The sequence below is a fragment of the Charadrius vociferus genome, unplaced genomic scaffold (assembly GCF_000708025.1).
Source record: "Charadrius vociferus isolate BGI_N301 unplaced genomic scaffold, ASM70802v2 scaffold162, whole genome shotgun sequence".
NCBI classification, from domain to species: domain Eukaryota; kingdom Metazoa; phylum Chordata; class Aves; order Charadriiformes; family Charadriidae; genus Charadrius; species Charadrius vociferus.
This window is the reverse complement of record NW_009647236.1, coordinates 3,743,119-3,763,794: the sequence shown is the minus strand read 5'-3', so window position 1 is coordinate 3,763,794 and position 20,676 is coordinate 3,743,119. Positions and strand designations below refer to the sequence as shown.

Here is a 20,676-nt window from a genome sequence, read left to right as displayed (position 1 = left end):
CTCTGCATCAGAATGCCAGCCAGGAGGCTCACCCAGGTCCCTCCTTTTCTCTGTGCCACAACCACTTGTATTTGATACTAACGACTCTCATCTTTACCAGAAAAAAAAAAAAAAAAAAAGAACAAGACCTTACACGAGACAGGCGGAGGCTGAAAAGACAACAAGGGGAGGGGTAAGCATGGTTTCTAAGGAGTTAGAAAAAAGCTGGGGAAAAGGATACCAATAAAAAATAGTTCAATGAAAATTGATGGAGACCTTTAAAAAACACATTTTTGTGCTTGTGCTCTTTTTGCAGTTGCTTCTCAGGCTTACTCTCGTGCCTCAATGACTCCATTTGACAAATGCTGTAGAATATCTGAAGTAAGCAAGCTCTGTATTTGTACATGTATTTGCAACTGTAACCCAACCCTAAAACATTTTTGTCCTTACCATGAATGCATATCAATTCCATCCCATCAAAAAGACCAAAAGTGCCTTGAGAGTACATGAAATCTAAAATTCTCATGGTCAGTGTCATGGAGACATTTTGGGGGAAAAAAATGGGGGCATAGAAATATCCTTGGCTTATGCACTGTTACACAGGAGGGCAGGGACAGACGTGAGCACAGAACCCAGGACATGAGTTTCACTGAAGGACCACTGAGGACCACTTGCAAAACAACCTTCAATTATTGAGCATGTGAGAGCTAAGACGAGTGATGAACCCTGCTGAAGATGTGCCTACACTCCTCTGCCTGGGCAGGCACGACTCACCCCTGCCTTTTGGCTAACCTCCCCGTGGCACAGCGAAAGCAGCCCTGCTCCAACAACTGCCACTCACCTTCATCCCAGCACCAGCCATGGGACAGAAATCACGGAGAGGAAATTTAACCATCTTCTCTGATTTCCTCTGTGCAGGGGTAAAAAATAGTGAGCCAGAAAACGCAGATGATCGCGTAATTGGTTATCGATGAGCACCAAGGGCAGCAGCAACTGTTTGCACTGACAGAAAAATCTCTTGACGGTGCATGATGTCAGCATTGATCTGCTTTACCAACAGAAGGAAACATCCGTCCCGCGCAGGGTCAGGCACTAGAGACAACCCAGCAACCAAGGAGCAGGGAAGGGGCTGATCTGCCCAACCAAGAGATAGATACCTGCTGCTTTCCTTGCTGCTGCCATTATACTGCTATGGAGAAAACACCTACAACAAAGCTGCCTGCTATGTGCTATGGGTGGTGGGGCTGCAGTGCAGGGCCAAAAGCTTTTTCCATCAAATCAAACTCTGCTTATTCAGAAATGAAAAGCAGTTCCCTGGAATTTACACTCAGATCCCAAGCAGCTGATGGGGACTGGTACAGCTCTGGAGAAGCAGGTTACATCAGGTGCTCCGTGTTTCCAAACCCTGTTCTTTGTGTCTCCTTGGTGAACTTTAAGGGCACAGAACTGGGGCTCTTCAACTTGCTCTTCTTTAACTCTTTATCTCCCACTGCTTTGTTCTTTCCTCCTTCTCTCTAACCCCAAATACCTTGTTTTCTCTCCTTTCTCTACCCTGGCTCAGTACACCTCTGTTCTTCCTCCTCTTCCAATGCATAGGTCGCTTTCCCTCCGTGCTTTCCCACCTCGCATTCTGCATACATTTTCTTTGGTTAACTCCGCATATACCATCCCCCTCACCTTTTCCTTTCACTATATCCACGTCTTCCTTCCTCCATACTCTCTCACTCTGTCTTTCATCCTCTTTCGTTGCCACCTGCCAATTCCAAGCCTGTCTTTCCCTCTGTGCTTTCCAGTTCTTTTTTTCCCTGATGCCATTTCAATTATTGGCCGATTCTCTGCTCGCTTTCCTCTCTCTCTCTTTTTTCCCCTCTTCTCTCCCTCGGGGACTCAAGCTTGTCTCTCCCCATTTGTTTCAGGGCTGCTGTTGCTGTGGGTTTTTAGACATTTGCAGGTTTGTTTGTTTTTATCATCACACCCCTCTCTTGCTGTTTAGCTGCTTGTCACTTCACTTTCCTCTTTCTGCCTACGCCAGCCAAAGCATCATTATGTCCTTTCTCTGTCTCAGCCCATCATTTCCCACAGAGGCCATTATTATTAACCATGCCGGGAGATGTATGAGCAGCGGTCAGCAGGGTCAGTGGGGCTCTGTTTCAAATTGATGGGAATCAGAAATGGAAGTGGCACAGCAGGCAAGGGGAAGCGCCAAGTGGAAAGGAAGCAATGGCACCTCGCAGGCCGGCGCTGCAGAAGGGAGAGCTGGCAGCCGAGCCGCAGGGGTCTCCGGCACCCACACCCTGACAGCCCCCCACCTTCATTTAACATCCCCCATGGAAAAGCCAGCTGCAGCCAGCGAGTGTGAAGGACTCTCAGTGATCCAGGCGCTGCCTGTTGCACCACAGATCAAACCTCATTTTACAGAAACACGTCTCTTTCAGCCTCCTGACATCTCCAGGCCGGACAGAAATTCCTTTCAATTAAAGAGCTTGCAGGAGGATCCCATCCGCCTACTGCGGCAGGTATCTCAAGCGCAGGAAGGGGGTGGAAGAGCAGCCGCCAGCACAGAGCGGGGGAAAGGAGGAAGGAAGCTATGAGAATATCGGTTTCTGACATTGATATGGGGAGAAGAGTCGATTCCCAGTGCAATGTGGTAGTGGGAAGAGGGGGAGAGTATCTCTGACAACAGCATTGTGGCATGGTGGGGATATGACCTGTGACAACCTCCAAAATCGGCGCAAATGGTTTTTTTTGCAGAGAGAGAAGGGGCTTGTTCTTCCCTGCTTTGGAAAGTGGAGAAGGGCAAAGTGCAGAAGACATTCAGTGGTTGGGAGGCTCAGTCTTCAGGCCTGGTGAGCCTTGCACACAGCAGTGTTATTTAATAACCACAGCAGTGCTTATTTAATGAGCTGAAGAAGCAGAAGCAGGGGGAACCTCAGTCTTGGTGTCCTTAAGGATTCTGTTTGCGAAAAGCCAGTATGCTGGGTTCCTGCTTGTGACAGGCATCATGTAGGGCAGCCACATTCCCCCCATGGGCATCTGCTCCAAGCCCTCTGCCAGCTACTGCTGTTTCACTCTCATAGCCCCAGAACTTCCAGCTCCTGGCATGAGGAGGGGCTCCAGCAACACTCCTGTCCTGAGCACCACATTTAAAGGGCAAACGCTTTGGAGACTGTCATACCCCTCTAGGGAACAGCATCTTGAGACAGCGAGTGTTCCTCTTGCACAACAGGTCAGTACAAGCTGCACTCTCTTTCAGACACTCACAGGGGGCTGCATGGTTTTAATGACCCTGCTCCTTCACAGTTTTGCAAGTCCAGGAATTTAAAATAAAGTTACCTTTTAAAGTGGCCTTCAGAACTGAAAAATGCATGTGGGGAAGGAATGCTTAAAATTGCTCACCCAGCCCTGTCTCTGCTGCCTTTCCCCACAGGCATCATTTAGTTATTGCCTGCATATAAATTAGGCAGGCTTTGATGGAAGAGCTATTGACAAGGGTACCTCAGTCCATTTTCTTTTCCTGACCTGGGGAATTCTGGAGAGGAGAGAGCTTACGTTACAAATGGTCAGAAAAAGGACAGTCAAGTAACAGAGGGATTGCTTTGGTACGTGGTTATTTGCCACATCCTCACATTTACTAGCCTGATGTCTAGTAAATAAGAGGTGGTCTGGTCTTTGGGTTTGCAGAGTAGCCAGCTAAATGAGTAGCCTTTGCTAACACTAGTATTTTGACAGTACTTTTATATTTCAAGTCACTTTCAGAAAATCTGTTCTGGATGACTCTCCTGAACAAAGCTGTCTCCTTGTGAACCTATTTCCAGCATCTTAAAGACGACGCATACTGTTTGCCATAGGAATGTGAAGACGGGTCCAAGTGGATTCTGTTTACAACCTGAAATTTGAGTTTCCAAGCTAGGGTTTGAGAGGGGGAAACTGGGAATTTGCAACATTCCCTCCTGTATTTGTTGACACTGTATAACCACTAGATTAAAAAAAGAATCTGCAAAGGGAGAGACAACATACAGGCAAAATGCAGCGATGTGATGTGCCAAAGATCAGCAAAACAAGTCAGACCACAGTCACAAGGCAATGTTTGCCACTAGTATATTCATTTTTAGGCTGGAAACATGCAATCTCCCTGTTTAGGTAAAATTTTCGTACAATTTCCAGATACTGACATCCATGAAGGCTATAAACTTTGAGGAAGTGTTGAGGCCTTTCCAAGCGATATGAAAACAACTTGGATTATATAACTCAGTTCCCCCCCCCCCGCCCCCCACCCCACTTTTTGTCATCAAAGTCATCATCGTCAAGAGCAAATGATGAAAATGCAGTTGGGGATAACAGATCAAATGATAAGATGAGAAATTGCTCAGAAAAGGTTCCACATGTGAAACCCAGCTCAGTTTTTGACTCATTCTCTTCTCCAAGCTCTGCAATACATATTTTCCTGAAAACTGTTCCCTGAACACAAATTAAGGACCTTGAGGCATCTGGGTTAATTTTTTTTTCTGTGGGGAAGTGTTTCAAGCAAAAAAGTTTAATCCTCGAGTGATCTGGGTCCCGATACACACACCCATAGTTTCAAGTCCACAGATAATGGCAACCACAACCCTATTATATTTTAGCATAAGCTAGGCCAATAATACGGGAAGTCTTAGACAAATTTATTCATCATTTTGGAAGAATTTCAAATGTAGACATTTTTTAAATGCCTACAAGTTACTGTGTGGGCAAGGAACTTCATAGTGGTCACTGTTTTCTGGAAGAGAGCTGCAACAATGAAATAGTTCTGCATCCCCATAACCAGAATTCATGAAAAACATTCACCCTTACAGAGAATAATCTTTTCCAGTACAGCTGGGGATTTAAGCCAACAACTATGTGCAAATTCCAAGCCATGAAAAAACTTAGAATAACATCTAAGGAATGAAATCAATCCATTTTCACAAGCTGTCCTCCGTTCCAACACCTCAAGAGTTGTCTGAAACTTTTCAGGATGCTTCTAACTTAGTTTAAATTAACACAAGTAGTTTTTCAGACAGATCAAGTTTGGCTGAGTAGCCTAGATTTGGAGGCACAGGTAGGTGCCAAGAGGTGTGTTACAACTTTATCTCTGGGAAGAATGCAGTCTCTTCAAAAGGCAGAGATATTTGGCTTTCCATTTAAGACACGGCACATTTTATTTTGACTATAGCAGCCACATGAGTACTGAGGAAAAGACAATTTTATATGGCAAATCAGCTGACTAGATGGCTCACACACTCTCACATACATATGCAGATGACATTACTTGTCTTCTGGGATGTGAATAATGCCATAGATGGCACAGCCACACGGACTATTTTCTTAAAAGTGACTAATGCCTTAAATTACATATTCTGATACCAAGCCTTGTCTGATCATTTTTAAAGGCATTTGAGCTACAAACAAATCAAGCTCCTGAAAGATATTCAACATCAGCTGTCACACGAGGAAGGAAGGAGAGCAGGGACAGACAGATAGATGAGGGAGATGAATGGTCAGCGGAGTTTGGGGTAGAATCTGCTGGTACATTACACATCAGATACAGGAATAAGGGAACGTAAAAACCAGCATATCCCTTGTGACCACTTAGTTTCAACAAGAGAAACAAGGACTTGGGCTCAGTGACTCGGCTTACTCTCACCCAGGGAGAAGTGCAGCAACTCAAGGAGAGCAGAGGGCCCTGGAGGCTGTGCATAACTCACCACCACTATTATTCTTTCTAAGGAGGGTATAAAACTCTTCTAGGGCCGGGGTGGCACCAAAGTCTGGGTTGACTGAGCTGTGCTGGAGAACCACCACGCATGTGTTCTGCTCTGTGCCTGGTAATATTCCAGTCTTTTAATGGGAGAACTACATTTGAAGGGTGCTCCAAACCAGCAGTGGGGGGAACTGGCTCAGCTGAGAGGCAGGACCAGGAGAGCAGAGAGGGTGCAAAGCACTGGTTTTATCCTCAGAGTTGCCCAACAACAGGAAAGTAAGCTGCTCTGAAGGCAAAAGGCCTCCCCTTTTTCACCAGCATAACTTCACAACTTTTTCCCCCGACACCCTAAGCTCAAAGATGCATAAGAGCTGTGCGACTTTATTCAACGCCCTCGCCCACCTGTAGAGAGTGTCATCAATACTCAGTGCCCCCTGCGCTCTTGCACACACTGACCAAAAACCAGTGACAGAAGAACCGACACTTTGGTTTTGTCAACAACCTTTGTTAAACTGCCTCCTAGAAAGCCCCTCTCTGTGGCATGGAGAACAGTCATCTGGGGTAGCTGAGGGTTTTCCAGGAGGAGAAAATGTGCTTGTGCCCATGCCTGCGGCACCCCATGAGCTTGACACTTTGAGGACGTAAATTCTTCCCTCCTGTATAAGGCAGGAGTGCCTGATGTGCCCCGGGGGAGTGAGGAAACTCATGCACTGGACCTCCCCTTAGAAAATAGGAGGGAGAGCCAGGCAGAGCTGGGCTTGCTTGGCGCTGGTAGCATCTCAAGGCCTCCCACAGCAATTTCCTGCTAAAAACCCCTCAATTCTTAATTCTGATTACCCAATCTACTAAATATGCCAATGTGTTACTACTTTAGCACCCGTGGATTTCCTGGAGGTGCCCCTGCCCAGCGTAACCTCCCTTGACCACCCACAGTGCCGTACGCTGCTGTGCTGTGGCTTCAGTAGAGCTGGTTGTGCTCCCCCTCTTGTCAGGACCCAATCTGTTCACACCTCATTGCTCCATGCAGCTGGAACGGTTAGACGTATCGTGTGGCACATTACCAAGAAAAGATGACTTCCCTCTGAGTACAAGACTGAGTGAGGGATAGCAGGGAGTCAAACCCTCTGCGACAAGGGAGAAACTCAATCTTATGTGGAGAGGGGAACTTGGGAAATCTGGCCTTCAGCTCATATGTCAGCCTAGAGACTGGAGAAACACCCTCACTTCCAAATACATTCATGATTCCCAGACTGTCAGAAGAAAACCAGACAAGGGGCAACCCTTGGCTGCTTTTAAAACATTTCTACATTGATTCCTTCCTTGAGATACAAAGTAGTGAGTGAGATGAAATCTCCTCTTACTCAAGCCTTATTTTTCATAATTATGCATCTTTAGTGTTTCATAACGACCAATTTAATCACTTTTGCCGTTTAGAGGGCTATAACAGCCAATCATGGTAATGGGCTTGGTATTTGGTAGGAACCATTTAACGCCCAAGAGCCCTTGTTCTGAGCCACTTGATGCCACTTAAGTTTGACAGACAGACTCTCATTAGCACAAGTTGCAAAACCTCTCAGATGAAGCTCATTTCTTTTAAACAAACTCTGCTCAGTGATCCCCAAAGTCTCTGAGTGAGGAAATTTTTAGCTCACTTCAGATCCATGCAGGTCTGTGGAAATTAATCAGCATATTTCACCGTGCCGGGGGCTTTCTATGAAATTCTCTGCTCTTCCTCCTTGCAGTTGTTCTCTCGTACCTTGCACATAAGCTCTGCTCCCCCGTGGTCAGCCAGTATCTGTCTCCTGAAAGGCCACCTGGGGTTATGTGACCTTTCTTTTTCACACGTAACCCTCTTGATGAGCTTCTGCTCCACGCTGACCAGCCCGCACCTGCCTCTAAGGGACAGCTCTCACAGTGCAATTGTTTCTTGCTGGGGACAACCAAATACGCATTTGGAAAGCTTTAAAAATACCTACAGATCTCTGGCTGCTGCTAAAACTGCTGCCCTTGACTTTGCCATTCCTGCCACCCCATCCGTTCTTTGGATAGTGATCCACAGTGCAAAAAATAAAGCTCAGGGCATCCAAACTGCTTTAGACACTCTCAAACACACACGCAAGTCTACACCCCAGCTCACATGATGCCCAACAGGTTTGACGACACTCAGAGTCCAACAGTGCTGCCAACCAAAGCAGCCCTGTGTAGCTGCAAGGACTAGCAGTGGGATAGCAGGGGGTGCTGCTGGTCATGCTTGCCAGACACATGGACAGAGGATTGTGAGAGATCTAAGAGTACTGCAGTACGGGTCTGCAGGGAAGGACAGAAGTTTTTACTCAAGGACTTGCACAGTAGAAGGGATGGCTTCCCCACAAAGTGAACTTTGCGTTCAATGGGCAGGCTAACAACTCAGCATTACTATGAAGGAAGGATGTCAGATCCACAGTGTGTGGTTTAAACCCATTGAATGTGTTCACTTCCGCAATGTTCCCCAAGAACAGATTTACACTTTACAATTTCTCTCTTTCCCATTATATCACAACCGTTATACGCACAATAAGACTGAAAGTTGTAAATATAGCAGTCCTAAAAGGAAATACGTTGATATGTGAACAGTTACCTCCTGAGTGACAGAAGAAAGGCATATTTTGTGGCATAGTCTGATGGGACAGAATAGCATCTTACCCTGTGAACAGTCTGAATGCTTCAGTAAGCATTTTACCTAGTTAGGTAAAAAGCACACTATAAGGAGCTAAAGGAGTCGAAATCAGTCCTTGGAAAGTAAAACCCCATATTCAACACTACTTGCAGCTAACGTCAACTTCTTCCATGCCTACTGCTTTCTGACATATGAAATGGTGACCTGAGAGAATGGATGGTGGGTTGCCCCATATCTAAACAGTTTAAATGGGCCCTGTGGCTAAACCACCAGGTGTTGTTCAAGTACAACTAATGCAGTATTCTCACTGCTATAATTAAAATGGACTCTGTGTTTCCCCAGGCACACACAGACAAAACCACAATATTACAAGACACTGTATGCACCTGTCCAAAGCTGAAGAGAGCATTAACCAATGTTATGATGTATTACTTGAGAAATAGCCTGATGCCCCTTAATTAGAGGCTGCCTGCTAAGGTACACTCAGCAGGAGAAGAGTTAAGGTTGCATTTGTAACCTTAAATCTCACCTTACCTGGCTTGTGAGTGCTTAACTGTGCAACTTTAGTGTGTTCTTATCAGAGCATTTTTATTGAGCCATTATTAACATCAGCTAGATACAATCTAGCATTTCCCAGATCCCCCTTCCTCCCCAGCCCTTACCTGAGCCACACACAACACGAGATTCAAAGGAAGCATTTAACTCAGCCCCTGCTATCGTTCTCCAGACAGCCAGCGCCACTAATTCCCCAGCAGCTTCCTTAAACGGGACCAGAGTTTCGGTTGCTATCTTGCATGCCCTCGGCCTGCCTGCACATTGAAGGAAATCCTCTACTGATAATTAATAAGCTCCCCCGACACTGGCTGCTCATTAATCTATTATTTTACTCCTCTAATTACTTTTGTCTGTTCAAGTTAACAGTCTCCTTCCCTCATCTCACACAGGAGATGCTGCATGGCAAATGTGACTTTTCTTTGCCCCCAAGTCCCTCACAGCCCCTGCTCTGTGCATGGACTCAAAGACCCATCCTGGCATTTCCCGAGACACAAGCCAGCCTCTCACATGGAGCGACGTGCCTCTCCATGTGCCTGTATTTCACCCAAGTTAAAGCACCTGCAGCTCCAGGCTCCTGAGCTGGGGCTCACTGAAGGGTGCCTAGGGAATGGGGACTTCCCATCTCCACCTGTGTTATCTCCCGGAAATCTCCCAACAGCCACAAGGAATCCTTGTCACAGCAGTCAAGTGGTTGTAGATCTCCCCACAGGAAAAAGAGGCACTTAAAATTTCACAGTGCAAGGACTATCTACCTACCTACCTACCTACCTATCCATCTATCTATGCCCTGACTTCCTTTTACAATAGCAGCCTTTACCCAAAGACTAATAGTCTGCACAAATTAACTTTAAGTCCCTTGGGCAGAAGGGGAGACAGAAGCAGTAACCAATTATTTATTTTCCTGGAAGATGCCCAAGTACAGCAGAGATAAATGCAGCAGATGCAAGTGAGCGTGCTGGAGAGAGGCTGGAGTTGCAAAGTTTGGAGCCTGATCTGAGCTTCTGCAGTGCCGAGAATTTCTGAAATTTTGTCTCTTGTCATGATTGACACTTAAAATACTTATTCTCTGTCCCCTTCATGCAGCTGTAGTTTAGGCTGTACAGACAAGCTTTGGACATGCCATGGCCCACAGTCAAAGGATGGCAGGTACAATATGACTCAAGATACTGCCTTTCTTCTCCCTTGCTTTTATTTTTCACGCTTTCTACTATGTTTCACAATTCTACCATTAAGGAAATGCAAGCCTTTGAGGTTGATGCATGAGGCTGGTAAACATCAAAAAGCTTACCTGTGCAGCAAAATGCATGCACAGATGCCAGCACGGTGAACATACAAATGAACACATAGTAAAACGCTCGCAAATAATGCATACAGCAGTGTGCACCTGCATACTCCTGTAGCTTTTACAGATCTACAAGCTGCACAGCAGGTACGGGTGGTGGTAAAGACATATGTTGACTGTTGCAGTACATGTACTAAGATGACCCTGCCAGCAGTTCCCAGCCAAGCACATGCAATAGGGCAGTGACCCCCTGGCACCCTTATGAGAAGGTTAGGGACCACCTGAGAGGCTGCATTGTTCTTCCTTCTCCTACCCCCAACTGCAGTCCACTCATCTCTCACTGGTGCCTTTCCTGGGATACAAGCTAGGATAAGGTATGGGCTCTCCGAGCTGCCCAGTAAAGTGTGCCATGGATACTGCCCTGTCCTCACTCCATGACCCTTCCACTCTGTCATGGCCCTTAGTCAATGAGATGGCAACTGAAGTCTCTCACAATCAATGCCTCTCCCAGGTCATCATTACCTGCATTAGACTTTTCCTTCTTGTAGCTTGTGCTGATCCTTTGGCAGGATACGCTCATCCTTCAAATGGCTCAGGTCACCCCAAATTGGGTGTGAACCTCGAAGGCTGCATCAGACGACAGCTCTTGGTTCCCTGGATGAGCCTGTGCTCACCATCCCCTCCCAGCCCCCTTGCTGCTGCCTGCTCTGCTCCCGTGCCTCAGTAACAGTGCGGTGGGCACTTGTTGCACGTGTACAAGAAAGGATTTGTTCAGCCAGTGCATGAAAAAACACCGAGTAGATGAGAAGAGTCATATTTTTCAGGTGCTATTCAGAATGAAAAAGTAACTGAAAAAGAAATAAGAACAACACTTTTGAACATGCACCTGCTAAAAAAAAATATCCCTGAATCATGTTTTCAGTCTCTCATGTTTTTCTTCAGACAGGAAAGGGAGGGTTATTCTGAAGACACATTTCTGAAATGCTCAGAAAGGAGGCCGAGGAAGGAAGAAAGAGCACAAGTATTCACAACAGCAGCGCCTGTTGCAGCCTTGCATTACCAAAATAGCTCACTGCCTTCAGCTGGGAAACTCCCACTTACACTACAACCATATTCAGACCTGGGAGAAAAGCTCCACACTGCAGGAGGCTGACTGACAGCTGGCCTTGCTGTGGTTGTCGTAGCAAGCAGGTTTGGGATGTCCTGACCCCCAAAGCTGGCTTTTTCTTTGCCCTAGGTCTATCTCTGTACAGGAGATTCTTGCAAATAATCCTGCTTTTCCCTGCACCCCTCCATTTTCTCTCTCTGACTATTTTCCAGCTAGCAATAGAGCTGGGATATATGAGCCAAGCGGCTTCATCAGTGGAACTGGCGTGGGGGTGGAGGCAGAGGCAAGAGAAAGTCAGATGACTGTGTGAGAGAAGCTAGAAGGGGTGAAGGCTTTGGAGCTGTACGGGGCAACTACCTCCAGACATCACTGTCCTGGCAGGACCCGTGTGCTGCAGTAGATGTTGTCACACACACTCACTGGCGTCCTTACATGAAAGGAGACAGTAGCTCTGGCTCCCATGAAGAATGTATCAGGCACTGAAGTCAGTGAAGCCATTGAGATCAGTTGAAGCCACATAGCAGCATAGTAACAAAAATGGTTAAGTCTCTTTAAATGAAAAAAATGCAGGGAACAGCTATAAGCTACTACCTTACTTTCCCCTTTTATTAGTGTGCCTCTCTCCTACTGTGAAGAGAGAGTGAGAAATATGCTTGCCTAAAGTGAAAATACTTATAGATTACAAATATAAGGGGGGAAAAATGCAGCTTCTCCATTTTCTTCTTGAGGATAACTTTCTTAAGGATGTTTGAATTGAAAGTATTAAATTTAAAATGCTGTGGATTCTTTCTCTCTTTAATTCACACTCAACCTCCCTCTATCTTTACAAGCACATTTAAATTTTCAGATGAGAACTACAGCTGTAAACATGGAGCTGCCAGTGGGGAATATGACCTTCAGATGGCGGGGGAGATGGGACGCAGTCCTAAAATATCAGGCTTTTGCCCCTGTGAACCCAGAGACGCTGTTACCAAACAAGAAGCTCCAAGCACAGGAGACCCAAAGCAGACTCATTAGTTCAGATCACTAGAGGGAGACACAATAACACACACACTGTCACTGTCTTGCATTCAGTAACATTCTCTCCAGACAATTTGTTTTCCTGTAGTTGACTACTTACAGGTAGGATACAAGAGTGCTTGACAGCACACAAGTGCTTTCTTGGAGCACAAGGAAGGTGGGTAGGGAAGGAGGGCAAGACAGACAATGTCTACCACACTAGGCAGGGTAGGCAGCAGACCTTTCCTCTTTTCGTCCTAGTCATGACAGAAAAGTCCCTTGATTTCAATGGGTTTGTGCTGGTGGCAATGGTGGAGAATTTGGTAAGGTTCATCAACCTGCTGCTGAGATCCTACTTATGGTAGTGTATGGCAATTCCTTTTCCTGTCATCATTAATTATGGAAGATTTTGAACTCCCTACAAGGAGGTTGTAGAGAGATGGAGGTAGATCTCTTCTCTCAAGTAACAAGTGATAGGACAAGAGGAAACAGCCTCAAGTTGCACCAGGGGAGGTTTAGGATGGATATTAGGAAAAAAATTTTCGCAGAAAGGGTTGTCAAGCATTGGAATAGGCTGCCCGGGGAAGTGGTGGAATCGTCATCCCTGGAGGCATTTAGAAGATGGGTAGATGTGGTGCTTAGGGACATGATTTACTAGTGTTTTCAGCAGTGTTAGGTTGATGGTTGGGCTCAATGATCTTAAAGGTCCCTTCCAACCTAGACAATTCTCTGATTCTATGACTCTATGATTCTTGGGTACTCAGTTTTCACTCCCACTTCCATTCTTCTGGGATTCTTCAGGACTGGCTCATGGAAGGAGGGGAGAGAAAGAAGCATTCCTGAATGTCCGTACTAATCAGGACCATCTCCATTGAGAAGCACTAGCCTTGACGGTAGAGGTAATAACTGTAGAGCACTGCACAAACAGCAATATTACAGCATGCAATGAACTAGAAAAACGCTGCTCTTCTGTACATGGATGAAAGTTTTCATATGGACACAAACCAGCTCAGCATTTAAAATGCCATGGAAAAGACTCTTAACACCATGGCCGACTATAAGTGGTACCTATCTGGGAGAAGTAAAAATGGAAACAACTCTACCAGACTCCAACTTCCTGTAAAGAACAGCATTTCTGTGGCAGGAAAGCTGCTAACTTGGTACACAACTGCCACATCTTCCCAGCAAAAGCACAGAAAATCTTGCCAGAGGTGGAGCAGCTAAGCACAAGAAGACTCCAGGTGTTCCCCTCCAACCACTGCTGTAGGCAGCAATGCAAATTACTTCCTTGCAGCAGACTTATTTCCCTGTTCCCCAGAAATTCCAAAATACTTATGAGGCTGTGCTCTCCCTCCCTGCCATGGGACAGGAGAGAGAAATCAAAGCTGTTAAGAAAATTAACGTTTTGTGCATCAACAGTGCTTGTACTGAAACAGCACTGCAGACCACAGGAACCGAATGGGGCACTATTATAGTAGTAGGAGGGATCTCTGTGCAGTGTATGTGTCTCTCTGGGCACAGAAGGAAGAAATCAAAGCTCTCCAGTGTGTTGGAGAAAGAGCACATTCAGGACTTCAGTTTATTACAGGTGAGGAAGGGAGCAGGGGCGCTCCCACTTGTGGGCCATGCACTAAGAAGAGGCGACTTCTAAAAAAGTAAAAAATGTGGAGCCAGCGGAAGTGGGAAGCAAATAGAGATTGAAACAACTTTGGATACCTTCTGGAGAAGCCCTGAAAAAGTTGAAACTTTGGCTTGTTTCCCAGGCTTTTTTTTGAGCCAGCATCCTTTTCTTTTTTTTTTCCCCTATGATGTTGGATAAGATGAAGACTAGACCAAGAGAGAAAAAGACATCTCACAAGTCCTAAAACAAAAAGTAAGTGTGTAAGAGGCAAAGCGAGAGGTCTCTGTGGAAGATGTGACCACATCTTTTGCTAGAGTGTATTTTGAGGATGCAAGTAAAAAAAAAAAACAACAAACCAACAAAAAACAAATGGAGGAAAAAGAGACCTGGTTAAAAATCACCAGTTGCCTCCCAGTATTCTAAAATGCAGGGTCAAACAAGTATCTTGTAAATCTTAAATTTCCTGGCCAGGCAAAAGCAGATAGAGGGGGAGAAGGATGTGACATGAGAAGAGCTGGCACAGTAACACCACAAAAAAACCCCACCAAACCCAAAAAAACAAACAAAAAAAAAGCATCCACAAAACCTGTCCAAAACAACACTCCTCCTCCTCTTCACAACTGTTTTAATGAGGTTTAAGAGTGCAGCAGAGAGGTGGGCTAAATCCAAATGGTTTAGATAATCAGAAAATCCCCTTCCCACTCATCGCTACCTAGTACCTACAGGGGTGACTTGTGGTGACCCTGGCTGAAGGTGTTCTGTTAGTTAGCTCCTTTGGGCATAAACTGGCTTCTCCTGTGCAACACAAAGTGCCCTAGCAAGGCTTTGGGCTTAGACAGCAATGAAAGGCAAATAAACACAGGATGTAAAGATCAAAGTTGCCCATGTGAACTATATGGTTATCTTCAGTCTCATGCCTTCAGAGAGCTCTCTGCTTCCCCTATGTTCAGTGTTCAGCCCTACAAAGAGACCGGCACGCACTGAAGGAAGATACATGAGTGAGCGGGGCTGTGAGATAATCTGTCTCTTTCAGTTTACGTCTCATCCTGATCTCTAGTAATTGAGCCCCAAAGCATGAAGTTTAACATCCTATTCAATATTTCTGTTGTGAATAACAAGAATATCCAGATTTGTTCACATTATCCTCAGGAACACACAAACTGTTTGAGTCTTGCCAAGTTCCCGTCTTTAAATAACTTTCCATGGCAATGAGTTCTACAGCTGTTTATAAACATATTATATGTATACCATCTCAATTACACAGAGCATGCAGGCACTCTTCTGTATTCTCTATCCCTTCTAAACTTCCCAGGCTATGGTAAATTCTCTAAGACTCAGTGAGAATTTCTAGCACCCTCTAGGGAGAATCAGACTGGCATATTTGACAAGCCTTCCCATCTCCTTTCATTTTATGCTGTGACATGAAACTTGGGTGTTGCAATCAATACTTATCTGCTTTGCTTTAGACTGGTTTTCATGCTGTGATTACCACTGTAATAACTAAGCTCCTTTTTGAGCCAAAGTGGGTATCTTTAGACTGTCAGGTGGAATTTGGGAGAATCCAGACTGTCCTCTATCAAACGGCCCTGCTGGGCTGAGGCTGGGGAAGTTGGATCAGGAATGAGATACCTGGTGGTTTTATACAAGTTTCACACTCTGTAACTGAATTGTTTGCTCCTCAGCTGGTTATGCACAACCAGTAAAAGCCTCAATTGTTCAACCTTGAGCTAAGCCCCACAGGGATCAATATAGCTTTATTTCCTTGCCACCACCTCTCAGGCTGCCGCCACGCATGGGTGCCAATCTCACAGCACTTGCCACAATGCCCATGAGCAAGGCCGTAGGGGAGGTTTCAAGCACCGATGCCTTGTGGGAAAGGAGCAGAAACATGAATAGCACTGCTGCTGTTCACTTAAGTACAAGCTCCTCAGGACAGGAGCTGCCTTTTACTTCTGTGTTTGTCTGCCCATCCAGGACAACAGGCTTGGCAGTGAGATCTCTGGTAATGCAAAGACCTTGCAACAACTGTCCAGGTTCATATTGCTGCTAACCCAAGTCACAAGAGGCCACTCTTTAGGGCTTCCGCTGAGAAGGAGTTTATTGATAAGAATATGAACATACATGAATCTTTATTTTTCCCAGGGAAGCTCTTTTTCAGTCAACCAGGCATTCAGCATGGTTCTGAATAAGATGAAGAGATGAGGAATGATAAATGTTAAAGCCTCTGGACTGTGATCTCAGCAGCTTATGGGCAGGGAGAAGTCGCATTAGCCTGAATAAACATAAGTCAAGAAAGACGTGAAGTAAAACTAAGATGAGCTCAAAAGCAGGCATTGCCTACCATCTGTAAACTATCTTACTGAATTCTTTTCTTGGCTATGTTAGGTCTTATCTTGGTGCATGGTACAGGGGAAAACAGAGCATTTCCTAACATAAGTAGCCAGAGATGGGTAGGCTGTCTGTGGTAGCCCACACAGAACGTGTCAGCCTGATAAATGATACATGGCCCTGTGCTGGGACCTTGACCAGGCTGTAGTGCAACTACTGGAAATCTGACTGGACTGCATTCAGTAAGGAAAAAATAATCTATACCTTTGTGGGCCATGGCTCATGTACGTTATGAGTTAATATCAAGGAGAAGAAAGCAACAGGATAGCACCTACTCCTTGTATAAAGTCACAGGGGGGAGAATCTGGGTTTTATAGAATCCTAGACTGGTTAGAGTTGGAAGGGACCTTAAAGATCATCTAGTTCCAACACCCCTGCCCTGGAGAGGGACACCTTCCACTAGACCAGGTTGCTCATAGTTCCATCCAACCTGGCTTTGAACTCATCCAGGGATGGGGCATCCACTACTTCTCTGGGCAACCTGTTCCAGTGTCTCACCACTCTCAGAGTAAAGAATTTCTTCTTAATAGCTAATCTAAATCTACTCTCTCTCTTTGTTTAAAACCATTACCCGTCATCCTATTGCTACACTCCCTGATAAAGAGTCCATCCCCAGCTTTCCTGTAGGCCCCCTTTAGGTACTGGAAGGCTGCTAAGAGGTCTCCCCAAAGCCTTCTCTTCTCCAGGCTTTTGTCCCTTTCAAGAGATGAGAGACTATAACATATTCCCTCACAAAATACTTCTAATGCTGACAAGTGCTAACTCATGTAGTCTGTGTAGGAAATCGTCAATACTCATCCCCACTCTAACTGAACAAATCACAGTTTCCTGACAAATCCAGTTCAGAGGGCTGCTACAGTCTTTTCCATGGTTTACCATCACAAACTGTGATGGCAGAAGTCATAGGGCATGGCAGGCTTAATAAGCCTGCAGCCATGTCCTGAATCATAGGAAAGGGATCAGACTATGAGCAGGGAAGTGCTGGCCTGTTGCTGGAAGCTGCAGGTCGGCGATCCCAGAAGAGAGCTCTGCAGGCTGGAGGAGAAGAACTAATGAAGCTGTTTGTGGTCCCAGGCAATGCCTATTAAACTATCCACAACTAGTTAGACCAGGCTGCCAACGTCCTGCAGCATAATAGCCTGTCGCATAAGGGAGTGAAAGGTCTGGCTGACTCTTTTCCACCTGCTCTGCCAAAACCCAATCAGTCAATCATCTGAAGAAAAATGGAAGTGGAGAGCAAGGACTTGTGTCGTTCCAAGGAATGTCACTCCTGCTTTCGTTAAATTAAAGCTGATCTGTCTTGTCATTCACCATCAGAATTATTAAAGTATTTTTTCCCCTTACCTGCCTTCCTCCTGGGTGTCAGTGGTACAGTCAACAACCAGAGCCGCACTTCAGCTATCTCACAGGATAAGGGGAGGGTTTTTTCCTGTGGGCTTCTTCAGGGCTTGTGGACTTAGAGTTGTTGTGAGAAAAATGTCTAGGTTCAACGGAAGGACCAGCAAAGGAAGCGATATAGCATTTTATAAAGTAATTTTTTTAGCTTCTCAGATAGGCAGATGAGTGGGCTATGATCACTCCTGAGGCCCAGCAACATTTAAATGAACTTTCATATGCATCCCTGCCCTCTTTGCATAAGTAGCAACACTGCTTTCCCTTTGCATTTGTATCTTCCACTTCCCAGCCAACAAGAAATAAAGAATTTCTGTGATCCTAACTCAGGTAATTATCCAACAAACACTATCGATGAAGTCAATGAAGAAAAGAAACAGCAGACAATCTCACTATGAACTCCTTGAGGAAAGTACACAAAGAAAAAGTAATTTGACCCTCTCCCCCCCCAATGCTGGTTTAATTTCACAACCTGTCCATTCAAAACCTCCTACACAAGCTCAATAACACTTATTCTTCCAGTTCTGCAGTCACAAGTTTAACTGCAAAAAAATCCAAGGAGAGAGATATATTTTAGAAACCTTTACAATGATCAAAAATAGCTCTTTGATGCATAGCAGATGTCTTCAAAACTAGCATAAATGGAGCCAAAATGCCTTACAGTTCTGGAAAAGGGAGATTCCAAGATAAGACGTTTTTCTAACTCCAGCAGCTCTGGAATAGATTTAGAATTTATATTAATTGTCAACCTCAAGAAAAACATTTAAAAGAAGCCCTTCTGTCCCCCATTTTGGGACAAGTGCCTTATTGGGCTACATGCTGCTCAACGACCTGGTGTCTGTCTGAAAGCAGTTTCTCTGTACCCGTAAAATGTAACAGATGGGTTGAGAGGAGGAAAAAGAGAGAGAACAACAAGCAGTGAGACGGGGAGGTGACAGACTGGGGCCTGCCTGCCCTTCATCCCTGGCTCTAGTCAGATAGGAAGCGGGTGCTTGGCAGGCTTCACTGTAGAGGGGAGGGCTGAGGATGGACTGGAAGGGGGTCAGTGAGATGGTGCTGAGGGATGCTAACAAGGCAATACCTCTGAGACACTGGAGAAAAAGTGAGAAGGGGCATGCTAGAAAACTGAACAACAGACCCAGGAAAACTGATCCTGGAATCAAAGCGGGGATGGGATTCCCCAGTCCTTTTGCTCACCAGAGGGGGTAGCCAGAATGAAGATTTGCTCTGAGGAGCCTTCTTAAAAGGGAGAAAAGAAGTCTGTGTTTGATACAATGGAGTAGGTGGTACAACTGGAAAAAAACACAAAGCACTAACATGCAGACAAAATGATGAGTCAGGAGAAGAATCTGCTTATTACTGCTCTGAACAATGCATCTCGTGTACCAGGCCACAGTTTTCAGGAAGATTTAAGCTAGCATCCTTGTAACACCCTTAACTTGGACAACGTTAGGCTGTGCTCACAGAATAGCTAGGGAGTGTCTCCTACTTGAATACAAGAAAGAGTTAAACTGATGCAGCAGTAAGATGGGAGATTTGATATGAAATAAATCTTAAGAGCAGAAATGCTAGAGCTAGAAGATTCTATATACATAATTAAAGGTGAAAAAATAGGTTCTATCCCCCTACATATGCAAATGGCACAGTCATGCTTAATACTGAAAACAGCAGAAGAGGACAGTCTGGTAGTGAGGATGAGTAGTGCTCCCCCTTGTCAGCTCTGCTCCTCCCTCCTCTTCCTGGCAGTCTCTCCCCATCTTCCTTCTTTTGGTATTGCAAGAAATGGGCCAGAAATACAAACTGCATATCTGGATTTCATATATGTGAAAGCTCAGGAGGACTTTGGTTTGGCTGAAGGGATGAGACAGGAAATCTGAGTAACCCCAATCTGAACCACAGGCCCCACATCCAGGAGCTTCTGGATGCAGCCCTTGGATTGAGCTCTGTTCCAATGTGTTATTCTACCTTTGTCTCTCCAACCTTCTTTCTGTAATTCTCTCCCCTCTTTTGGCTGCTGAAATGCAGTAGATAACTTGACTGTCTGTAGCACATGCAGAAAGCTTGTACTCCGCCTACCTCAAACCCTCTTTAACCCTTTACATATATGGGAATATCACAGAAGACTATTCATATAAAGCTAATCAATGCTTTCCTCACATATTTTAGATGAAAGAATATCTGACGGCAAATGAAATCAGGTAAAGAGTTCTTCTCTCCTCAAAGGACATGATACAGAGGAAGAGAAACCTACCTCTTGTTCCCATCTTACTGATAAATCTTTACGGGGTGAAGGTTTCCTTGCAACCCAAACTGCTAACCCCATGGAGTCTGACTACTGAAAGCATATTCACCTTCCAAGCTTGCCACATCCTCGAGTGTGGATGGCACAGTTAGATAGCAGAACAAAGCTGGTGAGCTCTCCTTTATTCTGTCTCCACCCTGCTCTTCACTCATCTTGCAGATCAAATGCCTTCTTTACTCACCTCACAAGACACAGGAAGACTGTCTGCCAAAGTGGAGAGTAATATGAAAACATCAGTGCCACTGTTTGCCTCTCTCTTTTAAGGTAAATCAGTGGGAAGCAAATTCCATGGTTTTCAGAAAGAACTTCTATGTAATATCTAAACAGAAATCCTTTCACTTCTCTCTGGCACCAGCAGTGTTTTGTCTCCACCACCGTGCTGTGCAATACCAGTAGAGTTTGGGACAACTAGATGAAGACCAAAGCTAAACAGAATTACAGATCCAATTCTGTTGAGCATCTACTGAAGTAATTTCATTTGTTCCCTCAGACAACCTGGTTATTGTGCCTGGAAAATCACACTGCAAAACAAGCTTGCAGTGCATTTAAGATTCTTGCCACTTTTTTACAGCTGTCTGTATTGCTACTGAAATTTTCTATTGATGTTGGAAGACAAAGAAACTACTGTACAGTTCACAAATCACCAGAACAGTCAAGTCCAGTTTAGTCTCTTAC

At 45.1% G+C, this 20,676-nt stretch overlaps 1 protein-coding gene across 2 annotated transcripts in view; it reads right to left on the bottom strand.

Moving 5' to 3' along the window:
• The window catches only part of LSAMP (limbic system-associated membrane protein), a 314,985-nt gene that overhangs the window by 90,401 nt on the left and 203,908 nt on the right, over window positions 1-20,676 (bottom strand). The window lies entirely within an intron of this gene.